Raw genomic sequence first — 12,953 nt, 5'->3', positions numbered from 1 at the left:
ATGTGTTAACATCTTGTGGACTTAACAATCCTTCTGAGCACAATTTTGGAAACTCTACCTTTACCTATGTGATTTCCAATTCTTACATCCATCCTGCAATTTTTTCCATATGTCGGAATCAAGGCTCAGAGAAGTGAAGTAGCTTGTGCACAGTAACTTAAACTCATGAGTTGCATAGCTGGAATTTGAGCCCATGCCCAATGGATCAAAAGCCCATATTTTTTGCTTCCCTTCTCTACTATTCCCAAGGCATAGTGAATTGCCTGGAATTCATTTTAATTATTTGATAAAAATAATTTGTAATTAATCATTGATTGCCTGTCAGTAGATGCTATTCTGAAGAACTCAAAGACAGTTCATTCTCAACTGCAACGGTCTGCTTTGCATTATCAATTTGTTAAGAAACTCTCTTTTTTGTAGAGCTGTGCAAAGGGAAACTTCCATCCAGACTGTCTGAATTATCCAAAAATTCTGAACTCATGGCATCCAAATGAATAAGACTTTACAGAACTGTACTTGGAGAGTTGATTGGATTTGTCAGTTTTCCTGTGGATATGAAGCCCTGGGTGGCTCGCCGGAAAGTGCCCTACAACATAAATAATCACCACGTTTTCAGGTGAACTCCACAGAGTCCACGGGAAAAGGAAAACTCTGGCTATTTGCTTGGGAATCTACACGCTATCTGAGAAAACCCTTCGCCTAGTCCCAAAGTGTGAGCTCAGTGATGAGGGCGTTTGGAAAAAAACAGATTGATTTTTTTTTGGAGCCAAAGTACTTTCCAGCAAGCAGTGTTAAGATTTAACAGTCAAGAGGGTCATAGTTATGAACTTCCAATTGTTCAAGGACCAAAGGCGTTCAGTCAACTCCCCAAACTCTGGAAAGCTAGAGGGTCAGAAAGCAAGGAAAACATGTTTTTAGAACTAAAAAGATTATGTCTTGGATCGATCTATTTATTTCTTTATTTCCCACAAAGGGGTTTTTAGGATGTCATGTCTCTTGGCTTTCTGATCTCTTCTTCTTTTATTTCAGGGCGGGTGAGATAGGGGGCAAGGCCTTGCGGAACGAGACTTGGACCTTTCTCGTTGATATTTTTCAGAGGTTACATGCTGGTGATGAACGATCCACCACAGGAATTTGAAGTTCATAAGTGGGGTGGGGTGGGGAGGGGGAGCTGGGAGGCCTCCCACCCCAGCTTCTCCTGCCCCCGTTGGCTGGACTCCAGCCACTCTCATTCTTGAAGGGTTGGATCAGCGGTGCAGTTCAATAGTGGATCCATCTTCCCTTGCAAGGAAATGGCTTTTGCTTCTTTCTGGGATTTGGGGTGTGGGAGGTGTTTATAGTTTATTCTCAGCAGAGTTTTGAATGGGTGTCAGTATCCACTCATTCATCCAATGGGTACTAATGGAGCATCTACTCTGTGCCTGGCACTCTGCTAAGCACTGAGGATGTTGGGAAGAGACAACACCATCTCTATCCTTTTGGGAATTCCCTTTTTTTTAAAAAAATTATGTGAAGCTAGCTCCCTTTATAGGTCGCTTGATCTCAGGGAGAAGGATTATATTAGAAATTGTCTTCTCCAATCCCCCTGTTTTACAGATGGGAGACAAAAGTCCAGAGAGGGGGAAGGGGCTTTGCTTGAGGTCACATGGGGGTCAGTTACAAAACCAGGAGAAGGATCCAGTCTTTTCTTTCTAACCCAAAGCTCTTTCCTTTGTACCATGTTGCCTCTCACAGTTCATTCAATTAGTCTTTGCTGAGCTGTCACTAGGCACCATAAACTGTGTTAGGTGCTGTATGAAACTCAAATATGTCACTCAAGAAACTGAAGATCCAAGCTGGAGTTGATGGACCCTTAAGCCATTAATTGGGAAATCTGGGGGAGAAAGTGTAGACTTGGGAATCAGACAAGCTTGGATTCAGATTCTGGTGTTCCATTTACTCGTGTTCTTTTGGGCAAGTTATTTAGCCTTTCTGAGCCTCAGTTTTCCCATTTTTAAAACAAGAATGATGATAGTACCTACTGCTTATGAGTGTTGGGAAAATAAGGAATTGTATAAAGAAAATATTTTGCAAAGTGCCTGGCACAAAATAGGGAACCCTGCATGGTTTTCGTGAATAATAACTACTGTGATCAATGCTATAGATAGTTATATGTACAGTGTTCTGGGAATACACAGGAAGGAGCAGCTAATTACGTCCCCAGGCAAGGATGAGAAAAAGGGGCTCTCTCTTTTGATTGGATTTTTCTGCCTGATTTGTGTGTGGGGAGGGTATATATTTTATGGCTGAAATCTCTCTATAGGCATTTCCACACTAAGAAGTTTATTTTCCTATAAGGAGTGACTACAAAGACAGAGCCACAAACTGGTGTAAAGGCAGAACAGGACCCTCCTGTAGCTGCCCAGCAGGTAATGGGTTCTCTGAATGGCTATGTCCACTTGCTCCAAGTGCAAGGATACCCCATGTCCAGGGGTTGATCCAAGACACAGGATCATCTCAATATGTCTTACGAATCATCAGAGATCAAATGAGTTGAATCATCCAGGATTATATACATTTTTCGTGTGTGTTGGACTGCTTTGAAAATTGGTAATTCTGTAGCGTTCATCCTCTGATGATGCTCATAGCAGTTGGTCTTCACAAGTTTATCCCAAAGCCTGCTTGGTGGAACACTAGACCCGTGACGTGCTCGGTAACTTTGGGCAAAATGTATAGTCAGATATTCCCAGCATACCAGAGAGCTAATGCACTGTGTGATCCAACAGGAAAGAATCCCATTTATGTTCCTTAGCCCAGTAGAATTTTCTTTAATCCCCGGATTATAAGGTTCTCGAATGCAGGAATGGTACCTTTCTTTTTCTCTATTGTATCTTAGCAACTAGCACACTTTCTGGGATGTAGTGTCCACTTAATACACGTTTATTAAAAATAATTATATATTTCCTAAACTTACTTAACCCAAACTCCCTTGTGTCCACAGTATATCTACCAGCATTTTGCAGAAATAAAGAAAGTTTCCTTCAAACCAAACTAGCAAAATTTGTTCTAGGTGGGGCTACATAGGTGTCTTAGAGTAGGGTTGGGGCAGGGGGAAATCAATGGGGCTCCAGACCCCAAATCCTGTCTCAGCCACAGCATCCTTGCCTTCATGGAAACTGCTTTATATTAAGAGTCTTTTGAGTGAAGAGTTATATGTTATAACACATTTGAAATATACTGTTTTAGTAGGAATTGCATCCCTGGGGGGTGCTGATATAATTGAAGGAAACAATGAAGGTTGAGCTTGACAGATTTATTTAGAAAAGTTTTAGAAAAAAATGTAACCCTAAAACTCGTTATGAATTCATTCATTCATCTATATTTATTGAATGTCTGTCTATGACAGATAGTCTTCTAGACCTTGAAGATACACGTATGTATGATAGACAAGGTTTCTGACCTTAAGAAGCTTACAGTTTGGGAGACGGGGAGAAAGATACTGGTTAATAAACCAGTAAACAATCACCTAACAAGCAGGATTTCATAGAGAGATGCAAACTATCAAGATGATATAGCAATGAGATAAAAGTAAGAGTGGTGCTAAGAGGAGGGATGGTGAAAAAAGATCTCTACTGGGAGAAGCCATTTGAGTTGAGAACCATAAGACATCTGAAGACTAGAAGGGAGGGCATCCTGGCTGGAGGGGATGGCAAGTGCAAAGACATTGAGGCAGGAACAAAATTGGTGTGCTCAAAGAACATAAGGGAAGCCAGAGCGGCCAGAATACAGCAAGCTAGGGAGTGAAATAAACCTGAGGATGTTAGCAGAGGGCTGCATCTGGCTCATCCATCTTCTCAGTGCCAAGAACTGTGTCTATCAAAGAGTAGGTACCAAGAAAATTTGATGAATGTACAGATTAATACAATGAATTAATTACGTCCTTGGTCCCTGTTTTCCATAATCTTTGGTGGTGTTGTCTGTGCATATTTTATAAAATAAAGCTAGTTTAAAAAAACACGAGATATTGTTTTTTGGTAAGTAAGACCCATATCCGTGGGGTCAGCATAAGAGACAATTTGATATTCACTGTCCCCCTAGAACCTAAGATTTAGATGATAAGTACTGCCCCATTAACTGCCTAGAGATACAGAGGAATTGCCATCTACTATAGAAGGACTCCCTTTAAGGAAAGAGGCCCGAGAAGTGCCCGTGATGTGGCCAATGTTACACAGGGCACTTGTCCAATACCAGGGGTGGGAACCCACCTTCTCACCTTGCGATTGAGCTCGTGGCTGGAAGGATTAGCTGATCCATTTAACTCCATTTACTTTGACATGCTCACACTTGAACCTTCCCCAGTACAATGTGCTCACTTCCCAAAATGTGGGATTTTAAGTGAAACCCTGACATTTAGCTCTAGGGCTAAACAGCAATACTTAAATCCCCCAATTAGAAGCAGAGATGGAGATGAAATGGTCCCAAGGAATCTGGAGACACAACAGTTTCAAAAGGCAGCAACAGGCTGGGGCAGAGAGGGAGAAGTTTTAGATCTCACACCAGGAATGCGAAGCTAAATGAGAACCATTCGAAAGCTCTGGGGTTATAAAGTGGAACTCCCTCTTGTACAGTACACAAGAGTTATTAAGTGTGTATATGAGACTCCTGTTTTACTTCATGTACATGATTATTTTATACAGGCGAGTTTGGAAAGAATTATAGGCTGAGAGCTGGCCAAGATGCAAGATGAGCAGCAGGGAATGGCGGGGGGGTGGGGGGGGTGGGGGGTGGTTGCAATGTCATTGTTGGGAGCTCGGGCTACTGGGAGAAAGCAAAGTGGGATCCATCATGGGTCAAGAGGTTAGGGAGAAGGAGAGTGCAGCGTTGGATTCTGTATGGACTTATCTCCTGTAGGAGATCCCGGGCTTAGCCTTCATAGGAAAGGACCTGGTTTGAGAACTAAGGGAGCAGAACCTGGGACCACGTCCAGCAAACTGGGTTTTGTCCACTAATGTCTAGAGACCAGGAAGGTAAAGAATTGATTTGACTTGCCTTGCTTTAAGACGGGAGAGAGATCATGGGCCATTCTCAACATACCCGATGGTTTCAAAAGTGAGAAATATACTGTCTTTCTGAAAGAAGTCCGGGAGGCAGGGAGCTGGGAACAAAGGGCTGCTTTTAGGAGAGACCCAATTACCAACAGCCTGGGCTGGTTGCATCTTTCCTGAAAGTGGTCAGAGACCGTGGAATTGGTCTACCCAGCTCTTATTGGGTTATGTTCCTGTATCGGGAGGCAGGGCTCTGGCAATAGGACAATTTGGACTCCTAAGTTTGCTTCTAACTCTGTGACCTTGAGAAAGTTAACTAATCCCTCCGAGCCTCAGTTTCACTCACTGTAAAATGGGGATTAAGATAGGTACTTATAATGAATATATAACATGGCAGAGGATATGCAAAGTTGCATCTCATTGAGTAACAGCCGTGAAATCAATAATAATGATTGTATTACTAATAATTCTCATGAAAAATGATTGCTTGGACAGGGGTGCAGGGCATTACTGGCACTGTGCATGCTATCTCTTGTTTGATGGGCAGGGGTCTCCTACCACCTGTTCTTTGTGCCCTGGGCCTGTGCCGTGGTGCAGCTACAAAAGCCTTACAAATTTCATTGAGTTGGCAGAGTGGTTTTGTAGCTTGAAAGAGGTTGTCTTCCTGGTGACTGACCTCTCACTCCTGGACGATTGAGATTCTTAGACTCTATTCTGGCTAAATGCCGACCATATCAGAGCCCAAAGCTCTCCTCTTGGAGACCCCCAAGACCTGCTTGAAGCTCTGTTTCCTTGGAGCTACAATCTACCAAAAGGGGAAAAAATGCATATATCATTTTGTATTATTAGGACTTTAATTCCACTTCTTTTATAGGGCTTAACCAAGATAGACATTTATTTCTCTCTCACTGCAAGGCAGTTTCCACTCCATAAGGCCATACAGAGACACAGGCTCCTCCTCTCTTGTTGCTCTGCCAGCTCTGAGACCTTGTCCTTAATCACATAGTCTAAGATGGAACATGACCACGTCCAGGTAGAAGACAGAGGACAAGAAGGGGGAGGTATGACCTTCCTTTTACGTGTATAATCACTGGTCAGATTGGAGTCATGTGATAGGCCCAGTCACAAGGGAGGCTGGGTAATGTAGTTTTTATTCTCAATATCCATGTGCCTAGCTAAGCATCAGGGGTTGTTAAGAAGAACGGGAAAATAGATAATGGCAGACAATTAACCATCAAGGTCTTAGTTTCCTTCTTGACAAAGTTAAGTAGCAAAGGTTCAGGCCTCAGCAAGACTTGGCTTGAATTCCAACTCTGCTGCTTGCTAAATAGAATAAACTTAGACAAACCTCATCTGCTCTGTTTTCTCAGTTGTAAAGTAGCAATAATATCATAATAATCTCAACTTCACAGGACTCTTGTGAAGACGCATGTAGAATATCTATTGCCAGGCCTCCAGCTAGTAGCAAAACCTTGATTGGTGTCCTCCTCTCCTTGATCTCATTGTGCTCCATCCAGATGGTAGCAGCTCCTGGAATGTTTCTTGCATTAGCTTGCTACATGCCTGCTCCTCCCAGGCTTTGAGGTCTTGAGAACAAGGACCATGCTTGTTATCATTTTGGCATTCTGAGTAGGTTGCATAGTGCCTGGAACAGACTTTGTAGTTATGTGCAGTCAAGTTGGCTCTGACTCCTGGTGACCCTATGAATAAGTGATGTCCACCGTGACCTGTCCTAAATAGCCCTATTCAGCTCTGTAGACTCAAGCCTGTGATTTCTTTTATGGAGTCAATCCATCTCATCATTGGTCTTCCTCTTTTCCTGCTGCCTTCTACTTTTCCAAGCATTATTGTCTTTTCCATTATTATCTTTCTCCTGATGTACCAAGTCCTTCATAATGTTTGCTCTCATGAATAAAGGAATGGAAAACCACTGTTGATGAAGCCAGACCTGACAGTATAGGGCCCATATATGCTGGCCCAAGATGGCACCCTACATGTGAGGTACTGCACTGTTTCCCACATGAGCTAACTCATTCATTCATCGTTAGTAGATGCTATTATTATCACTGTGCTTTTCAGGGACACAAACTGAGATAAAGAGATGCTGCTTAATTTGCCGAAACCCATACAGATATTAGGTGGAAGATCTGGGCTTTGAATCCAGGAAGCCCGGTATTAGGATCCATGCTCTTCACCACCATGTCATACAGACTCTGCTTTGGGATAGATGAAAGATGCTTCGTTTAAAGATAGATTAAGTTGTGCTTTTTCATATTTGATTTCAAAGAAAAAAATCATCCCCATATCCTCAGTTATTAGAAGAATCATTTCATCTAATCTGGTGGTCTTCCTTCCTTCCTTCTTCCCCCTCTTTTTCTTCTGTCACAGAAGAACAAGTTTTTTCTCTAATAAATCACCATAACATATAAAACAGAACACAGTAGTCTCAGATCTTACCTCCTAGGTTTCCCCATCACCTCTGCAGGTGTTTCTTAAACCAGTCCAAGATTCTATGAAATACACTTTGCAAACCATTCATTATTTCACCCCTTTTTGTACAGAGGGGAAAACAGAGTCTAGTACAGGAAAGGATTTGCCCAAGTCTGGATGAGAACTGTAGAAAGCATCCCGGTGCCCAGTTCAGTAACATACCCTATCAATCTCTGAGAAGGCCATAAGATACTTTCTACAAAGTCACCTAAACTCAAGACGAGGAGGTTACAGTTCAGTTACTGTGAATTACAGCTTCAGATAACTCAAGAGAACACATTGATTATTCAAGACTGTTGTTGTTAAGCAAAAATATATGTGGCCAATATTTGGAGTCAGGACATTTGTTGTGATCCACGCTCGAGAGGCAGATGTGTTGTTTATTCTATGGGTTTGCGAAGTGCCAAGTCCCCCGCAGTGAATAACTTAGTGACTCAAATACAAACCCCAAACTCCAAACTGGCTCGGGAGAGGTGGCGCTTGCAGAAAATCCTGCTTCATCTAGCCCAAGGAGCTGACCGCCCATGAGCCGGAAACAGACCTCAAAGCGGGAAAGAAACAGAAGTGTCCAAAGAAGAAATGGAAAACACAACCCAGAAGCAAAACCATGCTTCCAGAAAAACCATGGGTGAGCTGAGTCGAGGGTAGTATTCTGGGGTGGTTTCTCAAGGAGGCTGGGCTCCTGTGTTCTCCATGGGGGGATGCGATGTGAAGACAAGAACTGTCAACTTTAAAAGGCTCCAGAGAATTTGGATCCCAGAAGCATTATTAGGCTGTTGTCTTAGATCTGGGGGTGCAAAGTCCATGTCCACCCAGGCTGGGCAGGAAATGTACACTAGTGAGTGAGCTGAGTGTAAGGTGACAAAAGACAGTTAACAGTCTCAATGTTGTGAGGCAATGGGGAGTTGTGGGCAGTGGGGGGGACACGCCTCAATTAAAGAGAGCAGCGGCCGACCCCTACCCAATTTTTGCCGTGTGGAAATGTGGGTCCAGTGTTGACAGATGTTTTGATTTGTCAAAAGAATTTAAAAACCTTGGTTTTCATGAGCAATCTGCTTTTAAAAACATTGTCAACTAGTGCACAGTTTTAAAAACAGTCTGGGAGTTCTCTGCTCTCCTTCATTAATGTGACCACTAATGGTGGCCATGGATTATCTGCTGTGGTCCCCCACTGAAGACCCTTGGAGCAGAGAGAGGACTTCTAATTCTGCCCCTTCATTCTACAGATGTCATCTTAAGTCACACAACTGTCATCTTAAGTCATCTTAAGTCACAAGACTGTCGTTGGCAGAGTTGGGATGAGAACCAGTTCTGAGTTCTATCTTTCTTTCCTTCACAATACAGATTCTAGAACAGTGTCAGTTTTCCAGAATTGAACAGCTGTGTGTACTGAGTAAGGACAAGCTAAGGCTCCTGCTTTCCATGGAGAAATCCTGATTCAAAGTGATTTAAACAATCCATGAAATTCTTATCTTTTGTATTCGGAAGATCAGAGAAAGGACAGGCTCCAGGTCCAATGTGAACATTGATATCAGGAATCTGGGTGCTTTCTGCCTTTCTGCTCTACTTGTCTCATTTTGCTTCATCCCAAGATTCCTTCCTTCCATCTCTTTCTCCCCTCCTCCTTCTTCTTCTCTCTCTCTTTTTTTCTCTCCCGCTCTCTTTTTCCTCTTAGTTACAAGACTGCCAATGGCAGATGAGTCTATGTCCATTGTTCCATCTGGCAGGAGAGAATGAAAAGCCTTGAAACCTCTCCCACAGGCATGGATTATAGATCTTCTGTGCCAGCTGGTTGAGCTTCCTGTCCATTCCTAGACCAATGCCAGTACACAAGGGAAAGCTGTGTGCTGGTTGGCTGGACTGTGCAATTTACTCCAGGAGTTGAGATGGGACCCTGTGGGGGAAGGGTTTGCATGTTTGTGACCGCCTTCTGCTCACCTGGATACCTCAGCTCTTCACGGAGCCCAATGAGTCAACCTGTGAATCTTCAGGATATCCTTATGGTAGGCTGGACTCGGGCTTTTCCACCAATATCCAGAAGCCTGGCTTTCTGTCTTCCTAGCAAAGCTAGTTTAAAGCAGGTCTTCTCAACCTTTAACTGCACCAGATTCCCCAAGGAGCCTGGTGAAAATGAACATTCCCAGTCTGCCATCCTGGAAGATTCCGATTCCATAGGTCAGAGAATTTGCGTATTTTACACTCTTCCCAGGTGATTTTGATTTGCGTGGTCAAATATCATAGTTTAAGGAATGCTTCTCTAGACTATGAAACCTGGATGGCCCACAACTCAAGAATATTCAAGAAGTAGCCACCAGTCATTACGGAAATGCTTAGACTCATGACAGGTAGAGTTTGAATCTGACGGCACTATAGAAATGTATTTTTTGCAACTATTTTTGAATTCTTGGAATCGAAAATTGCATCTGAGTTTCTAATCATGGTTTTCTGGAGTGTACTGAAGGAACCTTTGGAAAAGAGTGAGATCGTATTGGGAGGGTGATGGAAGGAATGTCATTTGTTCCTCCAGCTTTTATCCATATCTAGAATTATCCTTAGTGCATGGGTTACAAGACACTGGATGGGAGGTTGTCCTGATTGTAGTTAAATAGTGTAACCCTATTTGTGAGATTTTAGCCACTGAATGATTTAGGTTATACTTACATTAAACAAAGGTGAATCCCAAGTGAGAAAATTACTTCCTTTAATGCTTATTTAATCATTCTGATAACTCAGGGAGTTTGAGGCTAGCATTTCCCTCCTCTCTGTAACTTGCTATATCCATTTTTGACAAAGAGAGAGCAGAGCCTGGGTTCAGAGGCTTGAAATTAATATCAATATAATTATATTATCTTTAATATAATTAAAAGCATCTAGCTGTCATTTAATTATATGGTTTTGCTTTCATCGTGTTTCAGACAAGAGGCATGTTAGATTAGGCTGACCTAAAAAAAAAATTCCAGTGACCTAAGACAAACACAGTCTTATTTGATACTCACGCTGTTTGTCTGTCATGGATCTCAGAGGGGTTTTGCTCATGGAATCACTCAGGAACCTGGCTGATGGAATGGCCACTATGTCAAATATTGTTGCTTCTCACGGCGGGGAGCAAGAGAACTTTGAAAGTAGTTTTCACATTGACTGTTAAATATTGTGGTCTGCACGTGACACATGGAACTTCTGTTCACAACCATTGGCCAGAACTAGTCACATGGCTCCACCCAACTACAGAGTCCTCATGTGATTGGGCCGGGGGGTGAAATGGAGATATTTGTAAAGATCACAGATGCTCACTACACAACCTGGTTATTTGCTCTGTCTCCCAGCCGATGTTCTTCCATTGTTTTCTTTCAGATTCTGAGGGTCGGCACCTTCCCTAGGGATGCGTGAACACGGAAAGGGCAGCCAGACGTCCACGCAAAACAGTAACGGGACAGCCTGGCCTTCCTCCTGGGTTCACACCCTCCCTGTCTATGTGACTTTGGGCAAGTCACTTCACCTCACTGGTCCTCAGTTTCCTCATCTGTAAAGTGGGATAATAATAGTGACAGCAGCAACTTCAGAGGGTCGTTGAGAGATTGAAAGGGTTAATATTTGCAAAGCAGTGGGAGGGAACCCAGTTTAGGGCTTCATGAGGCAAAGTTCTCCTTGCAGAAGCAGAGCCTACAGGAGGAAGTGCGCTCAGCCAGGTGAATAGGGTGGCAATACGTGTTCCAGGCAAAAGGAATGGCAAAGTGTGGGATTGTGGCGAGCTTTGATGAACTTCCACCAGAAATTCTGGGTCGAGAGCCCCTTTGCATAAGAGTTTTGATGCTTTTCCTTTGGTGCCTTATGAGTGACGTTGGGTTCTTGGCTGTTGCAGAAGTCCCGCTTCTCAAGATGCGGCTCAGCCTTATCACCCAAGACCAGTTTTTTGAGACCTTGGAACTACTCTCTCCGGGTGGCCTGGAGATGACTGCCACCTGCAGAGTGGTAGAGAGGGACTTCTCTTAGATGAGTTTTGGAAACACAGGGACTAAGAAATGAGGGTTTGGATTACTTTAGCAAGTGAGTCCTTTTCAGAGCATAGAGAGCTGGGGTAGGGGTGTGTGTGTGTGGCAGGGCATAGGGAGAGCTGGTGAGGAAGAGGCGGGAAGAAATCCATGGGGAATTCTTCTAAAAGACAGAAAAATGCAGAGCTCTAGTTCAGAAGAGGTGGACCGTGACCTTGTTCATTTCACATCCATTTACCTTCCCAGGTCGCTTCGGCCTGGATTTGCTCACCAGGTGAGTGAGTTTCAGGAAACTGCTTTGAGCTCTAGTCTTGGCTTCAGCAGCCACCCAAGCTTGATGAGGCTGGTGGGTGGTATCATTTGGCTGGCACCCTGGCTAGAATGTCATTCACTGAGCAAACCTGACTTTCTGGAAAGAACTTCTGCTTCACTGCCAGGCAAGAGCAAAGCTTGCCACCGTAAGGAACCGTGGAAGTTTCCTATCCTCCAGGAATCATTAGTCAAAGAAGCATGATGCTGATTAATTAACGAATGCAACAATCATGGCAGGGTATTTGCCACTGGGACTTAACCCCCTACTATGCCTCAGGCACAGCCAGAGTCCCTCTCCATAGATGAGCTCATTTGATTCCCACAAGCTTGAAAGGGAAGCACGATTTTGAGAGGGAACCTTTGCTACAGCTCATTGGAGGGAATGGCCATGGTGAAGTGTAAAATCAAAGTTCTTATTACTAGGAAACGTGTGGTAGTGCCCCAGATCTCTACCCTAATCCTGACTCTGTAACCCATCTCCTCACTCAAGAAAAAGTTTAAGGATTTAATATTTTACTGCTTTGGCCATGTCATTGGAAGGAAGATGTTCTGTATGCTGGTGCTGACATCTCCATTTTGAGATGAGGAAACTGAGGCTCAGAGAAGTCAAGTCATTTGGAGTTCCACAGTGGCAGAGCTGAGATTATTATTTTTTTTAAACCTTAGCTTTTTATTTTGACATAATTTCAGACTTGCACAGAAGTTGCCAAGAATCCCCGTCTACGCTTTATCCAGCTCTCGCAATGTTAATACTTTATTACATTGGCTTTACCCTTTCTCTTCTTTTTCATTCCAAAGCATTTGAGATCGGGTTGCAGACTTAACGTCCCTTTACCTCTCAATACGTTAGTTTACGTCCTAAAGACAAGGATGGTCTCTTACATAATCACAGTACAGCTACTGAGATCAGGGAATTGCTATTGATACAGATAGAATATTAGTATCAGGTCTACAGACTTTGATTATATTTCGCCAATTGGAAAATAGTCCCAACAGTGTCCTTTATAGCAAAATGATAAGGAATAAGAAGGAGTAGAAGGAGGAGAGAGAGAGAAAGAGAGAGAGAGGGAGAGAGAGAGAGAAGAAAAGGAAAAAAAGCAAAAGCAAAGAGAAATTCTTGAATCACTCAGTGCCTTCA

General features: G+C 43.2%; 1 long non-coding RNA gene across 2 annotated transcripts in view; it reads left to right on the top strand.

The window, feature by feature from the left end:
• The window catches only part of LOC139084460 (uncharacterized), a 51,295-nt gene that overhangs the window by 25,049 nt on the left and 13,293 nt on the right, over positions 1-12,953 (top strand). The window lies entirely within an intron of this gene.

The sequence above is a fragment of the Equus przewalskii genome, chromosome 7 (assembly GCF_037783145.1).
Source record: "Equus przewalskii isolate Varuska chromosome 7, EquPr2, whole genome shotgun sequence".
In the NCBI taxonomy this organism is placed as follows: domain Eukaryota; kingdom Metazoa; phylum Chordata; class Mammalia; order Perissodactyla; family Equidae; genus Equus; species Equus przewalskii.
This window is presented reverse-complemented; position numbering and strand designations above follow the sequence as displayed.